We start from the raw sequence: 17,305 nt of genomic DNA, 5'->3' as shown, positions 1-17,305 counted from the left end.
CCGGGCTGCGGCTTTGCCCTGCACTTAGCATCTCTGTGGATGCCGCTGGCTGTGGACCTACTGCGGCGACTGGCGCCGGTTCGCTTGTTGTGCAGATGACCCGCTACAATATTGTCCTATGGTACACCAACAATTACTTGTAAATGATTGACTTTAAAGTGAATTGAAACTTCTGAAGGTACTTGTATATAGCTGAAAGTGTACATTATATGGAATAAAGGTTGAGTGCATAATTCACAACTCCTACACAAACTTGTTCCAAGTAACATAAAAATAATTTTTATTTCAGTTGCATTCACATTCCTGGTACTGAATAATGAATGGAGCCGAATAGCAGGAAACAAAAATAATAAATATATCGAGTTATAGTTGTAGAATACAGAAGCAAGCTTTGCAGCATGCCATGTCCACTCTGACCTTTTCTGCCCAACTATGCCCACATTGTGGCAATATTCTTCTATGTCTTACCTATTTAAGTGTTGACTAAAAGCCTCTTAAACATAGTGATTGTGCCTGAAACCATCTGGTCCTCCATACTCCTACACATAGTTCACTTTGATATTAGCTTCCTTGCCAGAAACTGAGAAATCCATTAACAGTTACAGAAAAACAAATTGGCAATAAAGGTACAAAGCAGAATTTCCTTTTTCTTTAGTCTGAGAAGTCTTTTGCGTAATATTTCGAAAAAAAGAGACTACCTGGTGGATGCTTGGCTTATTTTGTCTGATTCGCATCCACATAATTTAATATTACATACAGACAAATTGCTATTCCTTTGACTTGATAATGATAAATTGCATACTTAATATCTTTCATTCTTTTAAAAAGAAAGACTTACCAAGCATTTTGGTTTAATAGTATGTATGAGTGCAATGTCTTTCTCCAGGAAAGAATGTGCAGGAAGTGTTTTTCCTTGAGGCAAATTGCTTACCATTGATCAGGAAAGCTGCAGACAATAGGGTCTGGTCTAGACTGCCTGAGGCAGTGTGAGAAGCATATTTTCCAGTATTGCTTGTTGACTGGGAGAAGATCACTTAATGCACAAAATCGCATTCTCAGGAACGCACAGGCAAAAGGATCTATCCACATCCTTCTTCCTGGCTGAAATGACACTACCCACAGCCATCGAATGACAGATTGATGGAAGTAGGCAAAAACGTTGGAGGTCCTGATTGCCTTATCTAAAAGTCTAAACAACTAAGCTTTTCTGTGTCTGGTCTAATCATATCAACTGTGCAAATTCCAGACCCTAGGAAGCTACAATGCAAAATAAAATCGTTTTTAGTGAATAACTAATAGTAGAATTATTTACATTAATGACACAACATAATTCATTCTATAAATGTAATTTGCTTTAAGAAATTATTTTTTAATGTTGAGATAAATACAATACCATGCAATCAGAGAAAGACTATGATGGAATACTGAATGAAGAAAGAAATGTATATTTTCTATGATGGAGGGAAGCAAATTAATTCAACAACAGCTTTATATGAAATAAAAAATGTCAGATTTTGACATCAACTAATTGACACTAATGATTTAATGCATCATAAGACCAGAACTATAGTAAATGCAACTGTAGAGCTCGTCGAAAGAACCAAAGACTTGTTGATCCAAACCAAGGCTTTTATTAGCAAAAGACAGGAGCTCTTCACAGGTGGCCGACCAGTCCGGAATGATCCGACCTGGCTAGGGACACAACCCTTTAAGGCCCAGACAGTAGGCGTGGCTAAGCTCTCAGCCAATCGCTGTAAGCACAGTCTAGATACTGTAACTATATACACTATATACATTGGTGATAGATCTATACTATTACAGCAACATACTGTCATTCAATCTATGGAAACGCATTTTATGGACACCTATTGAGATTCTTATGGCAAGTTAAATTGTAAGTCAAATTATCAAAAGAAATAATAAACAAACCAGGCTTTTAGAAGAATTGATTTCTCAGCCATTGCTCCTTTCAGTGACCAGTTATAAAGGAAAGGTGGTTGGGAGAAAGATGTAATTGTCTCAGAATAAGGAGATGAGAAAAGAATCGGAGTAAAATTGGTAAGTTTTCACCCGTTGAATTACCTTCCTAATTTTTTCACAAAATTTAAAAGTATCGATGTGGCTAACATTGTATGTGAAAAATTGTGTATTGATCTTCTACAACTTTTAATTCCATCTGGAAATGCTGAAATGGTTTACAAACAATATACTTTTGAAGTGTAGTGTCTGTTGTAACGCATCAACTGTAAATTGTGCAAACTAAATAATCAAAAAATATATATTGTTGTAACTGGTTTCCTTCACTATTCTATATTTGAAATCAATGATTTTGTCTGACAAAATTGATGTCTCTTTTCTCCTGACCCCACCTATTCTGAGATTAATTAGTTCTTTGCAAAATCATGTGAGTTAAATGCTTTTCCAAGTAGTCAATCTTCTTTCGTCAAATAGCGCAGGCTATTTGACATTGCAAACAAAGACATTATATCTTTCTTCAGACATGCTCATTTATACCACTCAGGAGGAAGAGTTGTGGTCATACCCTAAACTAGCTCAGTGATGCCATCAATGGTGACAAATCACCAAAACAAATTATTCTCAATAACTATTATCAGATAGTCACTTCAATAAATAAATATAGTGAATATTGAACAATGACTTGTGAGGGATAATCTACAATGTATAAGTAATATAGTTTGATGTAGTAATGACATGTATTATAAATTTCCTATCACACAAACACACACACCCACACACCCCCCTTATAAATAAACGGAAAGTCAGGAATAAAAATATCAGATGGTGCAAATGTCAGATCATAATTTAACTACATTTAAAGCTTTAAGTCTGTGCAAATATTACAAAAGCTCAACTATCGAACCTTCACTCAACTGCAGTTACCATGATACTAATGTGCAATAGGGACACTCATACATGACCACTTCAAGAAGTCACATTACTGAAAATGGCAAGGGAAGGATAAGGAAAGGGTTGATTGAAAGTATTCCTACTGAGTGCTGCATGTCCGCACCCCGCCATGGTGTGATGAAATACTGGTTCTGAGGTTGTTGAGGGTTGCGCTGTCGGATAGGAGTTCCTGGCATTGGTGCAGGTTGCTGCGGACAAGCAGAGAATGCAAACAGATTCATCACGTCCCTCACAATGGACCTCTGATTCTGCGTCCCTTTTTGAATCTTTCGAACGTGTTCCCAGACCCAGACATCTCCTCTGCACAGGCACGTTTGTAAGCCTCATGGGCAAACGCCACTGCCTCCCTTGCCTCTGCCCTCAATCTCTCCTCACAATCCATGCACAGATCTTGGTGCTGACACTCCCTTTCTGCATCGTCACGGTCCAATGACTTTGGTTGAGCAGAATGTCTAGTGGCCCAAATGTCATGACATTGATCAAGTTAGGGCCTATCCAATCGCCCCCTACCACTCTGGCCACTGTTGTCACTGTTAACCTCATGAGACTTGCAGTGTAGGCCTTGCAGCTTGCTAATCACCTGGGCCTTGTCACGAGCAAACCCTGTTCCCTTCAATTTTAAAACCACACGATCTAAGTTTGGCCCGTCTTCGTCGCGCCACTTACATGGCGGTGGATTTCGTCCTCCACATGGATGGAGAGGAGCTCGCCCATCTCTGTATCACTCCAGTGATTAGACATTGTGCTCGTCTGCTGCTGGTTGTTTTAATGTTTGCAGACTGCACATTTAAAAATCCCGTCCGGCAACGTTGCGTGGTTTACCCGTCATCAATAACATCCCGTCCATTAGTCTGTTTCTGCCAATTGCCTGTAGTTGTATTTAGACCGCAGGCATTCCATGATAATTTCTAGGACTCCTGGAGGTAAAATATTGGAACAGAAGTGAGTGACTCATTTCTGTTCTGATCCTTTTACACAGCCGGTATTCCAGAATTTTGGGATTCATTTTCTGGAATGCAGCAGCTATGTAAAAACATAATTGTAATGGTGGTATAATGAACTGCAGGACAATGAACACTTTGCTTGAAATGAGGAATTGCGAAGGCAGCGCACTAAAGAAAAGTTTTCTGCATGATTGAAGGACCTTCCATGGTCAAGGCCACTCAAGCAGTAGCCAAGATTCTCAGCACTTAAGAGGCCTGTTTGAGCTTTATTTAAAGCTGACATGGGCAGGTGCTGGGTTGTAGACTCCGGTGACTGGAACATTAAATTGAATTGTTATTGACATGTCTACTGAAATATAGTGAAAATATAGCAAGATATTTACTGAATATATATTAAAATATATACTGAATGCACTAAGGAAATCAAGTAGGACTGGACATGTGCTGGGGAAGAGAGTAGGCCAAGGATGGGGTTTTGAGAGAGTGCTGTCCATTTGCTCCTTAGGTGAAGCAATCCTCCGCTGTAGTTTGTAAAGTTTTTCACTATATTTCAGTGTAACATGACATCTCTAAAGTCCTTCTAAGTGGACATTTTAGGACATGTGTCTGATATTTTTCAATGGTGGTACATCGAGTCTAGAGGGAATAAGAAGGAAACTTGCAGACTTAATAAAACTCACAGTTAATTACAATTTTCCTTTCCAAATAATTTTTCATTTCAATTGAATTGTGGGTTTCACAAAAACCTGGCTCTACCAGTTCCAGTTTCTATGCACAAACAAATTCTTCAAAGCTGCAACCATTGATTTTAAATAATCTGAACTAAAAGAGTTCTGCATCACCAAAAATGCCGTTATTTTGATGTGTTAGAAGACCAATCTGCTCTTTCAGATGAATGGAAAAGATTCTGCAACATTATTGAAAGAACAGCAAGTAATTCCTTTTCTGTGTTTTAGTGATGTTTGACCCTCAAATGACCTTTTAAAAATAAATTATTTTAATTTTCGTACTGCTGTTTGAGAGACTTCAATGTTTGAAACTTTCCAACAATTCCATACTGACCACATTCTCAATGTTGTTTCATTGATCGTAAAGCATTTTGAGATGTACAGTATGGAAGTTGGGAGAGGTAGAGTTTGGAGATGTACAGTATGGAGGTTGGGAGAGGTAGAGAATGGAGATGTACAGTATGGAGGTTGGGAGGGGTAGAATATGGAATGTACAGTATGGAGGTTGGGAGAGGTAGAGTATGGAGATGTACAGTATGGAAGTTGGGAGGGGTAGAGTATGGAGATGTACAGTATGGAAGTTGGGAGGGGTAGAGTATGGAGATGTACAGTATGGAGGTTGGGAGAGGTAGAGAATGGAGATGTACAGTATGGAGGTTGGGAGAGGTAGAATATGGAATGTACAGTATGGAGGTTGGGAGAGGTAGAGTATGGAGATGTACAGTATGGAAGTTGGGAGGGGTAGAGTATGGAGATGTACAGTATGGAAGTTGGGAGGGGTAGAGTATGGAGATGTACAGTATGGAGGTTGGGAGAGGTAGAGTATGGAGATGTACAGTATGGAGGTTGGGAGGGGTAGAATATGGAATGTACAGTATGGAGGTTGGGAGAGGTAGAGTATGGAGATGTACAGTATGGAAGTTGGGAGGGGTAGAGTATGGAGATGTACAGTATGGAAGTTGGGAGGGGTAGAGTATGGAGATGTACAGTATGGAGGTTGGGAGAGGTAGAGTATGGAGATGTACAGTATGGAGGTTGGGAGAGGTAGAGTATGGAGATGTACAGTATGGAAGTTGGGAGGGGTAGAGTATGGAGATGTACAGTATGGAGGTTGGGAGAGGTAGAGTATGGAGATGTACAGTATGGAGGTTGGGAGAGGTAGAGTATGGAGATGTATAGTATGGAAGTTGGGAGGGGTAGAGTATGGAGATGTACAGTATGGAGGTTGGGAGAGGTAGAATATGGAATGTACAGTATGGAGGTTGGGAGATGTATTTTATAAGAGTAAGACTGACATTTTCTTCTTGAGCACAAAAGAACACATTCATCTGCCTACTTTGAATATTCAGGTGCCCGAGGAAAAATGTTCATTGCCCTAGACAAGACGGTGATTGGCAACTGCATTATCTTTCACTACTAATCCCTTAATCCTTCAGTATTGCTAAGTGATAGCTACTTGATACACAGTTTACGGACCTTTGTCACCTGGCATCCAAACCACAACAATCAAGGTTAAATGGCACTTGATGCTTCAAAATCTTTTAATGCTTTATTATCCATATATAATTATCAGAGATTCTAAATATATCTAGACCTAGTCATTATTGAATTATTGGTACTTCATCACTTAAGTTCCAATTAAACCTAGTAAGTATATGATGTATGTGGTCAAGTTTGTCTTTTTAAATTTAATTTTTAAAAATGTAGACGTACACCTTGGTGACAGGCCATTTCAGCCCATGTGTTCGTGCCACTCAATTTAAACCCAATTAACCTTCACCCCGGTAGGTTTCGAACAAATTATTTTCATAGACAATAAATTCATTTTCGTTCGTTCTTTGAAAGAGTAACTCTACAAATCCACACATTCGTTGCTGTAGTTATAGAAAGATGATGATGGTAACATATTCTCTGGTGATGACATAAATTGTAAAGTAAAATTCCGGAAGAAGAATATCACGTCACCAGGCACAGCTTGAATTCCCTGTAATTGGACTGTCAATGTTATATTCTCTTGCTTTTGAAGATTTTGGTACTTCTATTGAAAATGTTTTTGATCTCCCAACAAAATTGCATACCTTATTTAATAAAGTAAACAAGTTCAAAGGAACTGCATATGAGTAATCTGGTACATTTCATATGTTTCACTAAGAAGATTTTATCTTCACTGCTAAGCTCTCAACTCTAAACTTGATCTTAAGTAGTCATTAAAAATTCAGAATATGATAATTACCAATAGAATTATTTAGTTTTTCTCTTTGGCTTGGCTTCGCGGACGAAGATTTATGGAGGGGGTAAAAAGTCCACGTCAGCTGCAGGCTCGTTTGTGGCTGACAAGTCCGATGCGGGACAGGCAGACACGGTTGCAGCGGTTGCAGGGGAAAATTGGTTGGTTGGGGTTGGGTGTTGGGTTTTTCCTCCTTTGCCTTTTGTCAGTGAGGTGGGCTCTGCGGTCTTCTTCAAAGGAGGTTGCTGCCCGCCAAACTGTGAGGCGCCAAGATGCACGGTTTGAGGCGTTATCAGCCCACTGGCGGTGGTCAATGGGGCAGGCATCAAGAGATTTCTTTAGGCAGTCCTTGTACCTTTTCTTTGGTGCACCTCTGTCACGGTGGCCAGTGGAGAGCTCGCCATATAACACGATCTTGGGAAGGCGATGGTCCTCCATTCTGGAGACGTGACCCATCCAGCACAGCTGGATCTTCAGCAGCGTGGACTCGATGCTGTCGACCTCTGCCATCTCGAGTACTTCGACGTTAGGGATGAAAGCGCTCCAATAGATGTTGAGGATGGAGCGGAGACAACGCTGGTGGAAGCGTTCTAGGAGCCGTAGGTGGTGCTGGTAGAGGACCCATGATTCGGAGCCGAACAGGAGTGTGGGTATGACAACAGCTCTGTATACGCTTATCTTTGTGAGGTTTTTCAGTTGGTTGTTTTTCCAGACTCTTTTGTGTAGTCTTCCAAAGGCGCTATTTGCCTTGGCGAGTCTGTTGTCTATCTCATTGTCGATCCTTGCATCTGATGAAATGGTGCAGCCGAGATAGGTAAACTGGTTGACCGTTTTGAGTTTTGTGTGCCCGATGGAGATGTGGGGGGGCTGGTAGTCATGGTGGGGAGCTGGCTGATGGAGGACCTCAGTTTTCTTCAGGCTGACTTCCAGGCCAAACATTTTGGCAGTTTCCGCAAAGGTATATATGCATGAATTTCTTTTAAAATGATATTTGATTAATGATGTTTTTTCTTATAAACTTGAACAACTTAAAATCAATCAAAAATTCCTGATATTTTGAACCATGACATGAAAATTGTTCAGTTGCTTTTTTAATTGCTGCTTTTGAATGGAGAAATGCAGAACCAACAGGTTTTTGAATTAAATGTAATATTTGTAGTCGACTCTAGAGTAACTTTTTTATTTTCTTCAGCTCATTGAATTATTATCAACACACTGACAGACAACGTTTCTAAGTCATCCCTTATGATTTGTAAAAGAAAGTATATTGAGCAAAAGCCTCATGATCAGATGGTTTTGAGGTGAATTCTTGTCACCTTAACTTTCACAGGAATACATGAGGAATTTGCATCACCCTGAGATTTATTAGTTTTCTCCAAGGCTCTAGTTCTCGAGCTTATTTCACCCACAACCAATAGTTTGCAGATCACAGGTTGAGAAATACTGCTCTCAGGGATATAAAGAAAATATTTATTGACACTTCTTTCTTCTTCTTTGGCTTGGCTTCGCGGACGAAGATTTATGGAGGAGTAAATGTCCACGTCAGCTGCAGGCTCGTTTATGGCTGACAAGTCCGATGCGGGACAGGCAGACACGGTTGCAGGGGAAAATTGGTTGGTTGGGGTTGGGTGTTGGGTTTTTCCTCCTTTGTCTTTTGTCAGTGAGATGGGCTCCGCGGTCTTCTTCAAAGGAGGTTGCTGCCTGCCGAACTGTGAGGCGCCAAGATGCACGGTTTGAGGCGATATCAGCCCACTGGCGGTGGTCAATGTGGCAGGCACCACGAGATTTCTTTAGGCAGTCCTTCTACCTCTTCTTTGGTGCACCTCTGACACGATGGCCAGTGGAGAGCTCGCCATATAACACGATCTTGGGGAGGCGATGGTCCTCCATTCTGGAGATGTGACCTACTCAGCGCAGTTGGATCTTCAACAGCGTGGATTCGATGCTGTTGGCCTCTGCCATCTCGAGTACTAAAGGCTCTGTATATGCTTATCTTTGTGAGGTTTTTCAGTTGGTTGTTTTTCCAGACTCTTTTGTGTAGTCTTCCAAAGGCGCTATTTGCCTTGGCGAGTCTGTTGTCTATCTCGTTGTCGATCCTTGCATCCGATGAAATGGTGCAGCTGAGATAGGTTCACGGACAAGTTGCTCTTGTGTCTTGGTGTGAGCTTGCAGGCGCCTCAGATTGAAGAGACTGCCATCCGTGCGGTACCGGATGTAAACAGCGTCTTCATTGTTGAGGTCTTTCATGGCTTGGTTCAGCATCATGCTGAAGAAGATTGAAAAGAGGGTTGGTGCGAGAACGCAGCCTTGCTTCATGCCATTGTTAATGGAGAAGGGTTCAGAGCCAAACGGTGTTAATTGGATATGATGAGAGGAAAGATGAGGATTGATTTTGGCTCTGTGAAAGGAAATAGAGGAGAAATGGGAGATAGAGAGGGCAACAGAACTAGAGGGAAGGAGATGGGGAAGAAGTAGGGGGTCGGGGAAGTTCAACAGAAACTGCACTAGCTGATGGTGGGTGCCCATACAGAAGATGACGTTTTGTTCCTCCAATTTGCAGGGGTTGTGCAATTGATGTAAATATCAAAACGGTAGTCGTGAACCTGAATATGAACATGGCCTTGTTTGCAAATGAGTGTGTGGAAATTCCTGATATACCTGATCTTATATTTGATGAGGAAGTTATTTAATTAGCAATCAAAAAGCATTATGGAGAAGAGTCAGTTAAAGGAATGCTCAGGTTAAGGTCATTGAAGAAGGGTCTATGATGGGCTTGACAATCTACTGTGTACTCTGGCCCTAAGCCTTAATGCATTGGTACTCTCCAGCATGCAGCAGACATTTCTCCAACCACTAAAGCTCCCAGCTGGCCCAGTTGTTGGGCACCACCAATTTTTTGGCAACAATTCAAAGTCATAAAAAAAAATAAATGAACCATGTTGACAAAAGGGCAAAGGAACGAAGATCTCTAACCTACAGAAGGATCAGGGTGTCCCACTGCACAGTTCACAGAGGATTACTATGAGGTCCTGGCAAATATTGAGGAAAGCTAATAGGATACAATTGCTTATTGCAAGGTGAATTGGTTGGGAGTTACATGGGACTTTAATGAAAACATATCTAGAATTGGTTTCCTAATTAAAGGAAGGCTGTAATGCGTTGGAAGTAGCTCAAGAAAGGTTTCGGGCTGGAGCCTTCCTCAAGGTATGAGCAGAAAGCAGGCAGAGACACCTGAATAAAAAGGCAAGGGGAGAGGGGGTAAAGGGCATAGGGGGGCTGGGGGGGTGGGGCAGACCAACAGTCAAAAGGCAATGGAAAGGAGGATGGGAAAGGAAGGTGAGAATTGATCAGGGGAGGAGGTGGCTTTGCAAAGATGGATGAAAAGAAGTTCATGAAGTAGGTGGGAGAGACTGGGGTGGCAGACTGTCCTTTTCCTTGACGCAGGAGATTCGAAGCAATGATTTTCAGAAAGCTTCCACAAACCCTTTTGTGGGTTAGTCAAATTGCAGTATTTCTTCTGCTTCCACAACCCTTTCTGGGGATCAGCTATTCACGGTGACTATGCTTTTTTTTTGGTCACAGAGTGGTATTCTCATTCCTCTATAACATGGAGAAATCAGACAAATTGCCTGTCACCACGAGGCCACATTCAGCAGTATCCCTTCAAAAGATGCTTCTCTAAAGTGCCGTCTCCTTAAAATGGCCATTACTCATTCCTTTATAACATGGGGAAATCAGACATTGTCTATAACCACACACGAGGCCACTTCAGTACTGTATTACTTCCAAGAGTTCTACTCCACAGCACTGCTTCCTTAAAATGGCCCCCTAAGCAAACTGTGTATTATGTCTTGAATCTGCACCTGGGTTTTCCAGGGCTATTTCCTCTCTCTTCAGATATATCCAATTCAGCCTGTCTGTCAGCTCACAGTCAAACTCCAAAGCCTGCAGGGTTTGGTTAAATTTGTTCTCGTCATGTGACAGTCCCACACAAATGGAAAATGAACTAAAAATGGGAGCCCATAATACCAGGACAATTGGGTTTGTGGATCTTGGGTATGAGGTACAATGGGGGAAAATGAGCGGGGGGGGGGGGGGGAGAAATGAGCGGGGTGGGAAAAATTAGGTTGGAGGGCCGTGGAATGGAGATGATTGGAAGTGATGAGTTCAGAGATGGTGTGTGAACTGATAGTTTGATGAGTATTGGTGGGGTCTTGTTGAAGGTGTAAGTAAGAGGACATGTCTGAGAGTTGTCTTCTGGCTTCAGCCAGATACAGATCAGTGTGATTGATCACAACAGTGTCACTCTTGTCTGAGGTTTTGATTATGGGCATGAGGATAGATGCGAAAGAGTGGAGAGCAGAACGTTCCAGGGGGTGAGATTAGCATAAGTGAGGGAAGTGGTGAAATCAAGATGGTTGATGTCTCCGTGGCAGTTAGAAAATATGAAACCCCAGAGTGAGCAGAAGGTCAGAATGATGTGCCCAGGTTTAAGGCAGGAGGAGGGTGGGGGGGTTGGAGCAACCTAATAGTAGAAGTAGGCATGAAGATGGAGCTGATAGAAGAAGAGTTTAGCATCAAGATGTGGGGAAAGGGGAATAAAGGTGAAGTCTCTACTAAGTACAGAACTTTCCGTCTCTAAGAGGGGAAGGTCGGAGGGGATGGTAAAGACCAGACCAGAGTTAGAGTGAGGGCCATTCGGAGGGAGGAGCATGGGCAGATCAGGAGGTGGAGGTGAAGGGTCGGAGGGATCCAAGGAAGGAAGGGGAGAGTTGGGGATGTCAGACTGGGGAGGGGGAGGGGGAGGGGGCCAGGGTAAGACTTCATGTCAGAGGTTCAGTCCTGTCTGCCATTCATATCAGAGAAACAAAAATTTAAGTAATAATTAACATGCTGTAAGGAGAAAAATATATAAAAGGAAGAGAGATAGAATAAATCATAAATAATTAACTTTGTTGGCTGGCAGTGCAAAGAATGTGTTATGTCAGTAGGACCTACAGATCTTTGGTGGTGTGGGAGAACTGAGAGAAATATATGCTTTCCAACTAAGTTATATAAAAGCATTCTATGATTTTGCTGTTTTCTATGTCCTGTTAAATTTTTTTTTACATTGCAGCAATTTCTGGCCTTTGATTTAAAATGAACGAAGTCCAGAAGGATCTGCCACGGAACTTGCCTGGCTCCATGTGGTTTAATCCAGGTATTACACTTTCCCTTTGCCTCATTTTACACCAAGAAAAAGTGAACACACACACACACACACACACACACACACACACACTTCAAATCCCAACAACTTGTGTGTCATTTTGCTGAAGCCTATATTTTCAAACTGGCAGGGTGAGACCCCTTCAGGGAGGACACACACTTATAATGGTGCTTTTATTCAATTGTATAAATATTATAACACCTTTGCAGAGGAAAACAATAAGGTGTGCGTGCTGTGGAGTAATGTTGTCCCTGATAGACTGGCCTATTCAGTCTGCCATTTCAAAGACTCACTGTGACTCCCCAAGTAATAGGTGTAAACTTCCCTGAAAGAACACAGTTATAAATATATACAACTAATGCGTATGCTTTATCTTTTCAAGAAATAACACAAAAGTTTTTTTAAATTGAATGCAAAAAATATCTGGCCTGGTGTGTGATACATTATCAGTGCTGTTGTCATCAATTAATGACGGAGAGATTTAAAATGGAGACAACATCCTCCTTTCAAATCTAGCTTCTGGGCTCTGGATTAATGACTGTTGCCACCTCCATCATTTGTGAGCTCCAAACTGTGATGGATGAAGGAGAGCCATCACTTCCTTGCCTCCAGCCTTTTGCCAGCCACTGAGACAATACCTAATCCAAAATGTTACATATAATACTATTTCTTGGTATCAAAATTGATGCTATGATTATCAGGCATCGGATTCCATAAATTCGTTTTGGGTGGTGACATATTTCAAAGTACGAGATTATTGAATAGCAAATTGTGATGAATGGATAGAGGTTATCAGACAAGCAATGTGCAAAAAGATGTAAAATTTCTTGTAAGATGCCTTGAATAATATTCCATTTTAAAGTTGACAACTAAACTAAAATTAATCAAGGTCGTGCTTCCATGAGTAAGAACAGTTTAAGGTTTTGAAAACCGATAAATTTCCCATCTTACTTTCATAAGTCCAAAGACGCTGTTTAGCATTGCAGATAATGTGAGAACAGAAATACCACACACACTCCTGTTGATATCATTATCACCCACAATTGGTGATGGTGTAATTAAGACTGAATAGATCTAGAAACTCTATTTCTAATAACTTTTCAATGGTGTCTTTGACTTTTTTTAGATCTTTGTGTGAAAAAAAATCAAAATTAATAAAGGTATAATGAACTTTATGTTCTCCTGAGCCCACTGTTCCCTTTGATTAAAGAAAATGAAGACCAGGGTTTGGCAAGGTTGTAAATGCAGAAGAATATGTTAGTAAAGGTTTCCTGTGCCCTGAATAGTGTAAATTAGTTGGGCCACACTTGAATCAGTTTTTGTACATGCATGTTCAGGTGGGCTAGAATGCCATTGCTATTTCAGTGGGTAATTAGTATTTCAATGGAGATGAATCCATTTTTGTGACTTTATACTGCTGGGAATCATTGAAAGGGGGAAGATTGTTCAGCAGAACCAAACTTATTTACAATAAACTGTTTGGCGTTTACTGTAAACCAGGCAATGTTTCCAGGAAAAGCTAACCCTACTCTCTCTATCCTCTTGCTATTGTTAGCCCTACTGTACACCCAGAGGAGTCGATGATTGTTCTGTGGAAGATTATATTCTCAACGCTGATCTATGTTAGTCGGAATGTTTAAAACTACTGATAGACCCACTGATTATTTACCCATTGCCGACTTCACCCAGATGAATGAGTGTTGTATGAAATATATAATGGAGTTCTGTCGTCGAGTATGTGTGAGGCCCTGTCTCCCTATCTCTGATGGCCATGCATTCCAACAGTCTGCTTTCCTGCAGGCTGCCTCCTCTGCAGGTGTTAATTGTGAAATGGCTGGAGGGTTCTGTTTCTCTGTCTCTCCTTTGTGTTCTGTGCTCCCTTTCTTGATGAGAAGGGAAGGCAGAGACCCATGAGAGAGAGAGAGCGATGGAAGTGGTGACTGAATGAATGGAAAACATTCATAAAGGAAGGCCTTAAGATGCGATGGAAATGAGGGTTGTTCAGGTGGAAAGGGTGCAGCGAGAAGGAGTGTCTTGGGTAAACTTATACCTCTCATTTTGTTCGTTTTAGATTGGTCACAGTGTTTGAACTACCGAAAGAAAATAGACACACACACCGAGAGCAGTTCAGATTATACAAATGTTTATTACAAATTCAAAAGCTGATTTCACACTACAATATGCAAGCCCTTCCCAACTATACTTATCAATGCTTGGACTGGTCCCAACTGCCGAAGCGAGGCAACGACTGCACACTTGTAGTAGGTTGTCAGAGCGCCGGTAGCAGCTTCTCCACCTCCCCTGACCGGGACGTTGGCTGGACTCCAGAAGTCGTCGTCTTCTTCTTCTTGAGAGATGTTGCCACCTCTCGGAGAGTCTCCTAACTTCAGCAGCAGGACCATGACTTATATTACCCAAAAACTGCTAACCCAAGCACCTATTCCCAGCACAGCAAGAAAGATAAGCAAGCAAGCTAGCATGCTAGGCTTCGAACGAATAACATAGTTTTCAGCTTATCACTTTGAATACAATGGTTTATTTTGTATCAAGGCTAGGCCTCTGACAGTCTGTGACCAAAACAAGCAGGAAGATTAAATGTTCTTGGTACACAGATGTCCTTTCGTCAGATAACTGCAGCTCTGGCCCCTTGGTGGAATTTTGCTTATGTCTGCTGATTCTAAAACACAAGCAGGTTTTCAGCCTTGCAGAACCCAAAGCTGCAAGTTTTTAAAAAAAGGTTCTCAGCTCTACAGAACCAAGAGCTGGGAATTAAGAAAAAATAGGTTAAAAAATAGGTTAGAATCTTCCATTACAAGGAGAGAGAGAGAAGAGATGGATGTGCTTGTAAGGTACATCAGTAGGCCCTTTTATAGGGAAATAAAAGCAGATTGTCTGTCTTTTCATCACTGCATTTACCTTCATAAAAGGTCCGAAGACGGATTGACTGCTCAAACTTGTTCCATCTTCCTAGGGGGTTAGACAGAGGCGGATTAAAGTTGTTTCACCTCCTCCATAAAAGGAATGCCGCTGAAAGCAGCCCGCGACTCAGGAGAGCGAATTTTAAAAAAACTCATATGGTTAATAGAGGCTATTACATTCCGCAGGAGATCTGCCTGGGTTCTAAGACTGCTTGCACAGATCTCCTCGAGTGCTCTTACCTGCTCTTCGGTCACCATTTTCGAGTGTAGGCTGCTTTCCCTTCTCAGCGCAGTCACGGTGGCAGGCGGTGCGACTGCACCACTCACCCCACCTCACTCAGCTCTGGAAGCCAGCTCCCAACTCAGCTCTGCATCAATGCACCGTGGGATCCATCTTATAGGTCATCACCATTTTAACTTGAGGCAGTGTTTCACTATAAAAAGGCCTCGCGAATAATAGAGTAGATTCAATAGGGCAACTGGAAAGCTATCCTAGTGTCTTTTCAATGTCATATGGTACTTGGTACTACTGTTTCTTCTGGCATCTTGTTCCAGATATCCCCATTCACCCTGGCACTTTAACCTAGTAATTAACCACCAATCTACCGGTTAACATGCCAGTGTGAACGCTCGGGAACCGGCACGCAGGCGTCAGATTGTCCCACAGATGAACTGCCTAGAGAGGGTGTATCACTGCCGATTCGTTTTGAATCAGCGTACTGACTACTCCAGTGTGAAAGGGGGGGTGGGGATAGGCAGGACATCACCGCTGGAGGATAGGCTCCCCTTTGCTCTGGCATGGTGGGTGATGAGGGTGAAAGAACTCAGAGATCCAGATGACATTGGTCCAGTGAGAATGGCAAAAATGCTATGTTGAACTGTCAATTTACCAGTTAGCCAATGTGAAGAGGGCTATAGACTACTCTCTGGGTGAAAAAGTTAGCCTTCAGGTCCCTTTTAAATTTCTCGCCTCCCACTTTAAACTTATACCCTCGATTTTAAAATCATCTCACCTGGCAAAAAGACTTTATCTATGCCCTTCATGATTTTATATATCCCTACAAGACCTCAGCCTCATATGCTCCAGGAAATCTTCTTTGGCTTGGCGTCGCGGACGAAGATTTATGGAGGGGTAAATGTCCACGTCAGCTGCAAGCTCGTTTGTGGCTGACAAGTCCGATGTGGGACAGGCAGACGCGGTTGCAGCGGTTGCAGGGGAAAATTGGTTGGTTGGGGTTGGGTGTTGGGTTTTTCCTCCTTTGTCTTTTGTCAGTGAGGTGGGCTCTGCGGTCTCCCCGCCGAACTGTGAGGCGCCAACTTCCAGTAGCCGAAACCCTCCAGTCTTGCCAACATCCTAGTGAATATCCACTTTCAACTCATTGATATCCCTTCTAAAGGCGGGTGACCACAACTGATTCAAGCATGGTCTCACCATTGCCTTATAGAGTTGTTTCACAAAGCCCCAACATTGTACTTAATACTGCACCCAAAGAATGCAAGCATGCCAAACAAATTCTTCAACACCCTATCTACCAGAGTCACCACTTTCAGAGAATATTATGTGCCCGTTCTCCTAGATTTCTCTATTTCACAACACACTGCAGAGGTCTACCATTTACTGCGTCCATCCAACTTTGCCTTATCAGACTGCATAGCCTCATACTTATTAGAATTAAATACAATTTGCCACTCCTTGGCCCATCTTCTCAACTGATTTAGATCCTGCTGCGAATTCAGGAATCTTTCTGCACTGTCCACCACCAATTTTGGTGAGATCTGCAAATGACTAACTCAATAATCCTTTAAAGGTTGAACCTTTGCAGTGCATCATTAAACATTGGAAGTGAAGTTGGGTCAAGCATTACTAAAATGCTGCAGAAATTTGTGGTCTATCACCCACTGGTGCCTAGTCCAATCACCGCTCACCATTATCCTGTTCCATACTGGTTCATCCATGACTGGAGCCCATCAGAAGTTCAAATTCAGCCCATAAGGTCTGAAACCAGAGGACATCAAACTGACAGAATATATAACATGAACCAACCATGACAATAGCTTGCATTACTCATTTAATAAGGAACAATTTAAAAATTAATCAGAATCTGTTGAAGGAACTCAATGGGTCAGGCAGCATCAGTGGGAGCAAAAGAATGGTCCCGCTGAGAAGTTTTGGCTCAAAATAGATCATTCTTTTGCTCCCACTGATGCTGCCTGACCCATGTGCCTCCAAATTTAAAAAAAAATAACAATTCTTTTGGGTCTCAGAGTGAGTTTAAGCTGTTCACACACTTCTGTGTATGAATGTTTCTAATATTTGTTTTAAATATAAATATCAAAATCACCATGTTGTC

The sequence above is a fragment of the Narcine bancroftii genome, chromosome 10 (genome assembly GCF_036971445.1).
Source record: "Narcine bancroftii isolate sNarBan1 chromosome 10, sNarBan1.hap1, whole genome shotgun sequence".
NCBI lineage: Eukaryota > Metazoa > Chordata > Chondrichthyes > Torpediniformes > Narcinidae > Narcine > Narcine bancroftii.
This window is presented reverse-complemented; position numbering follows the sequence as displayed.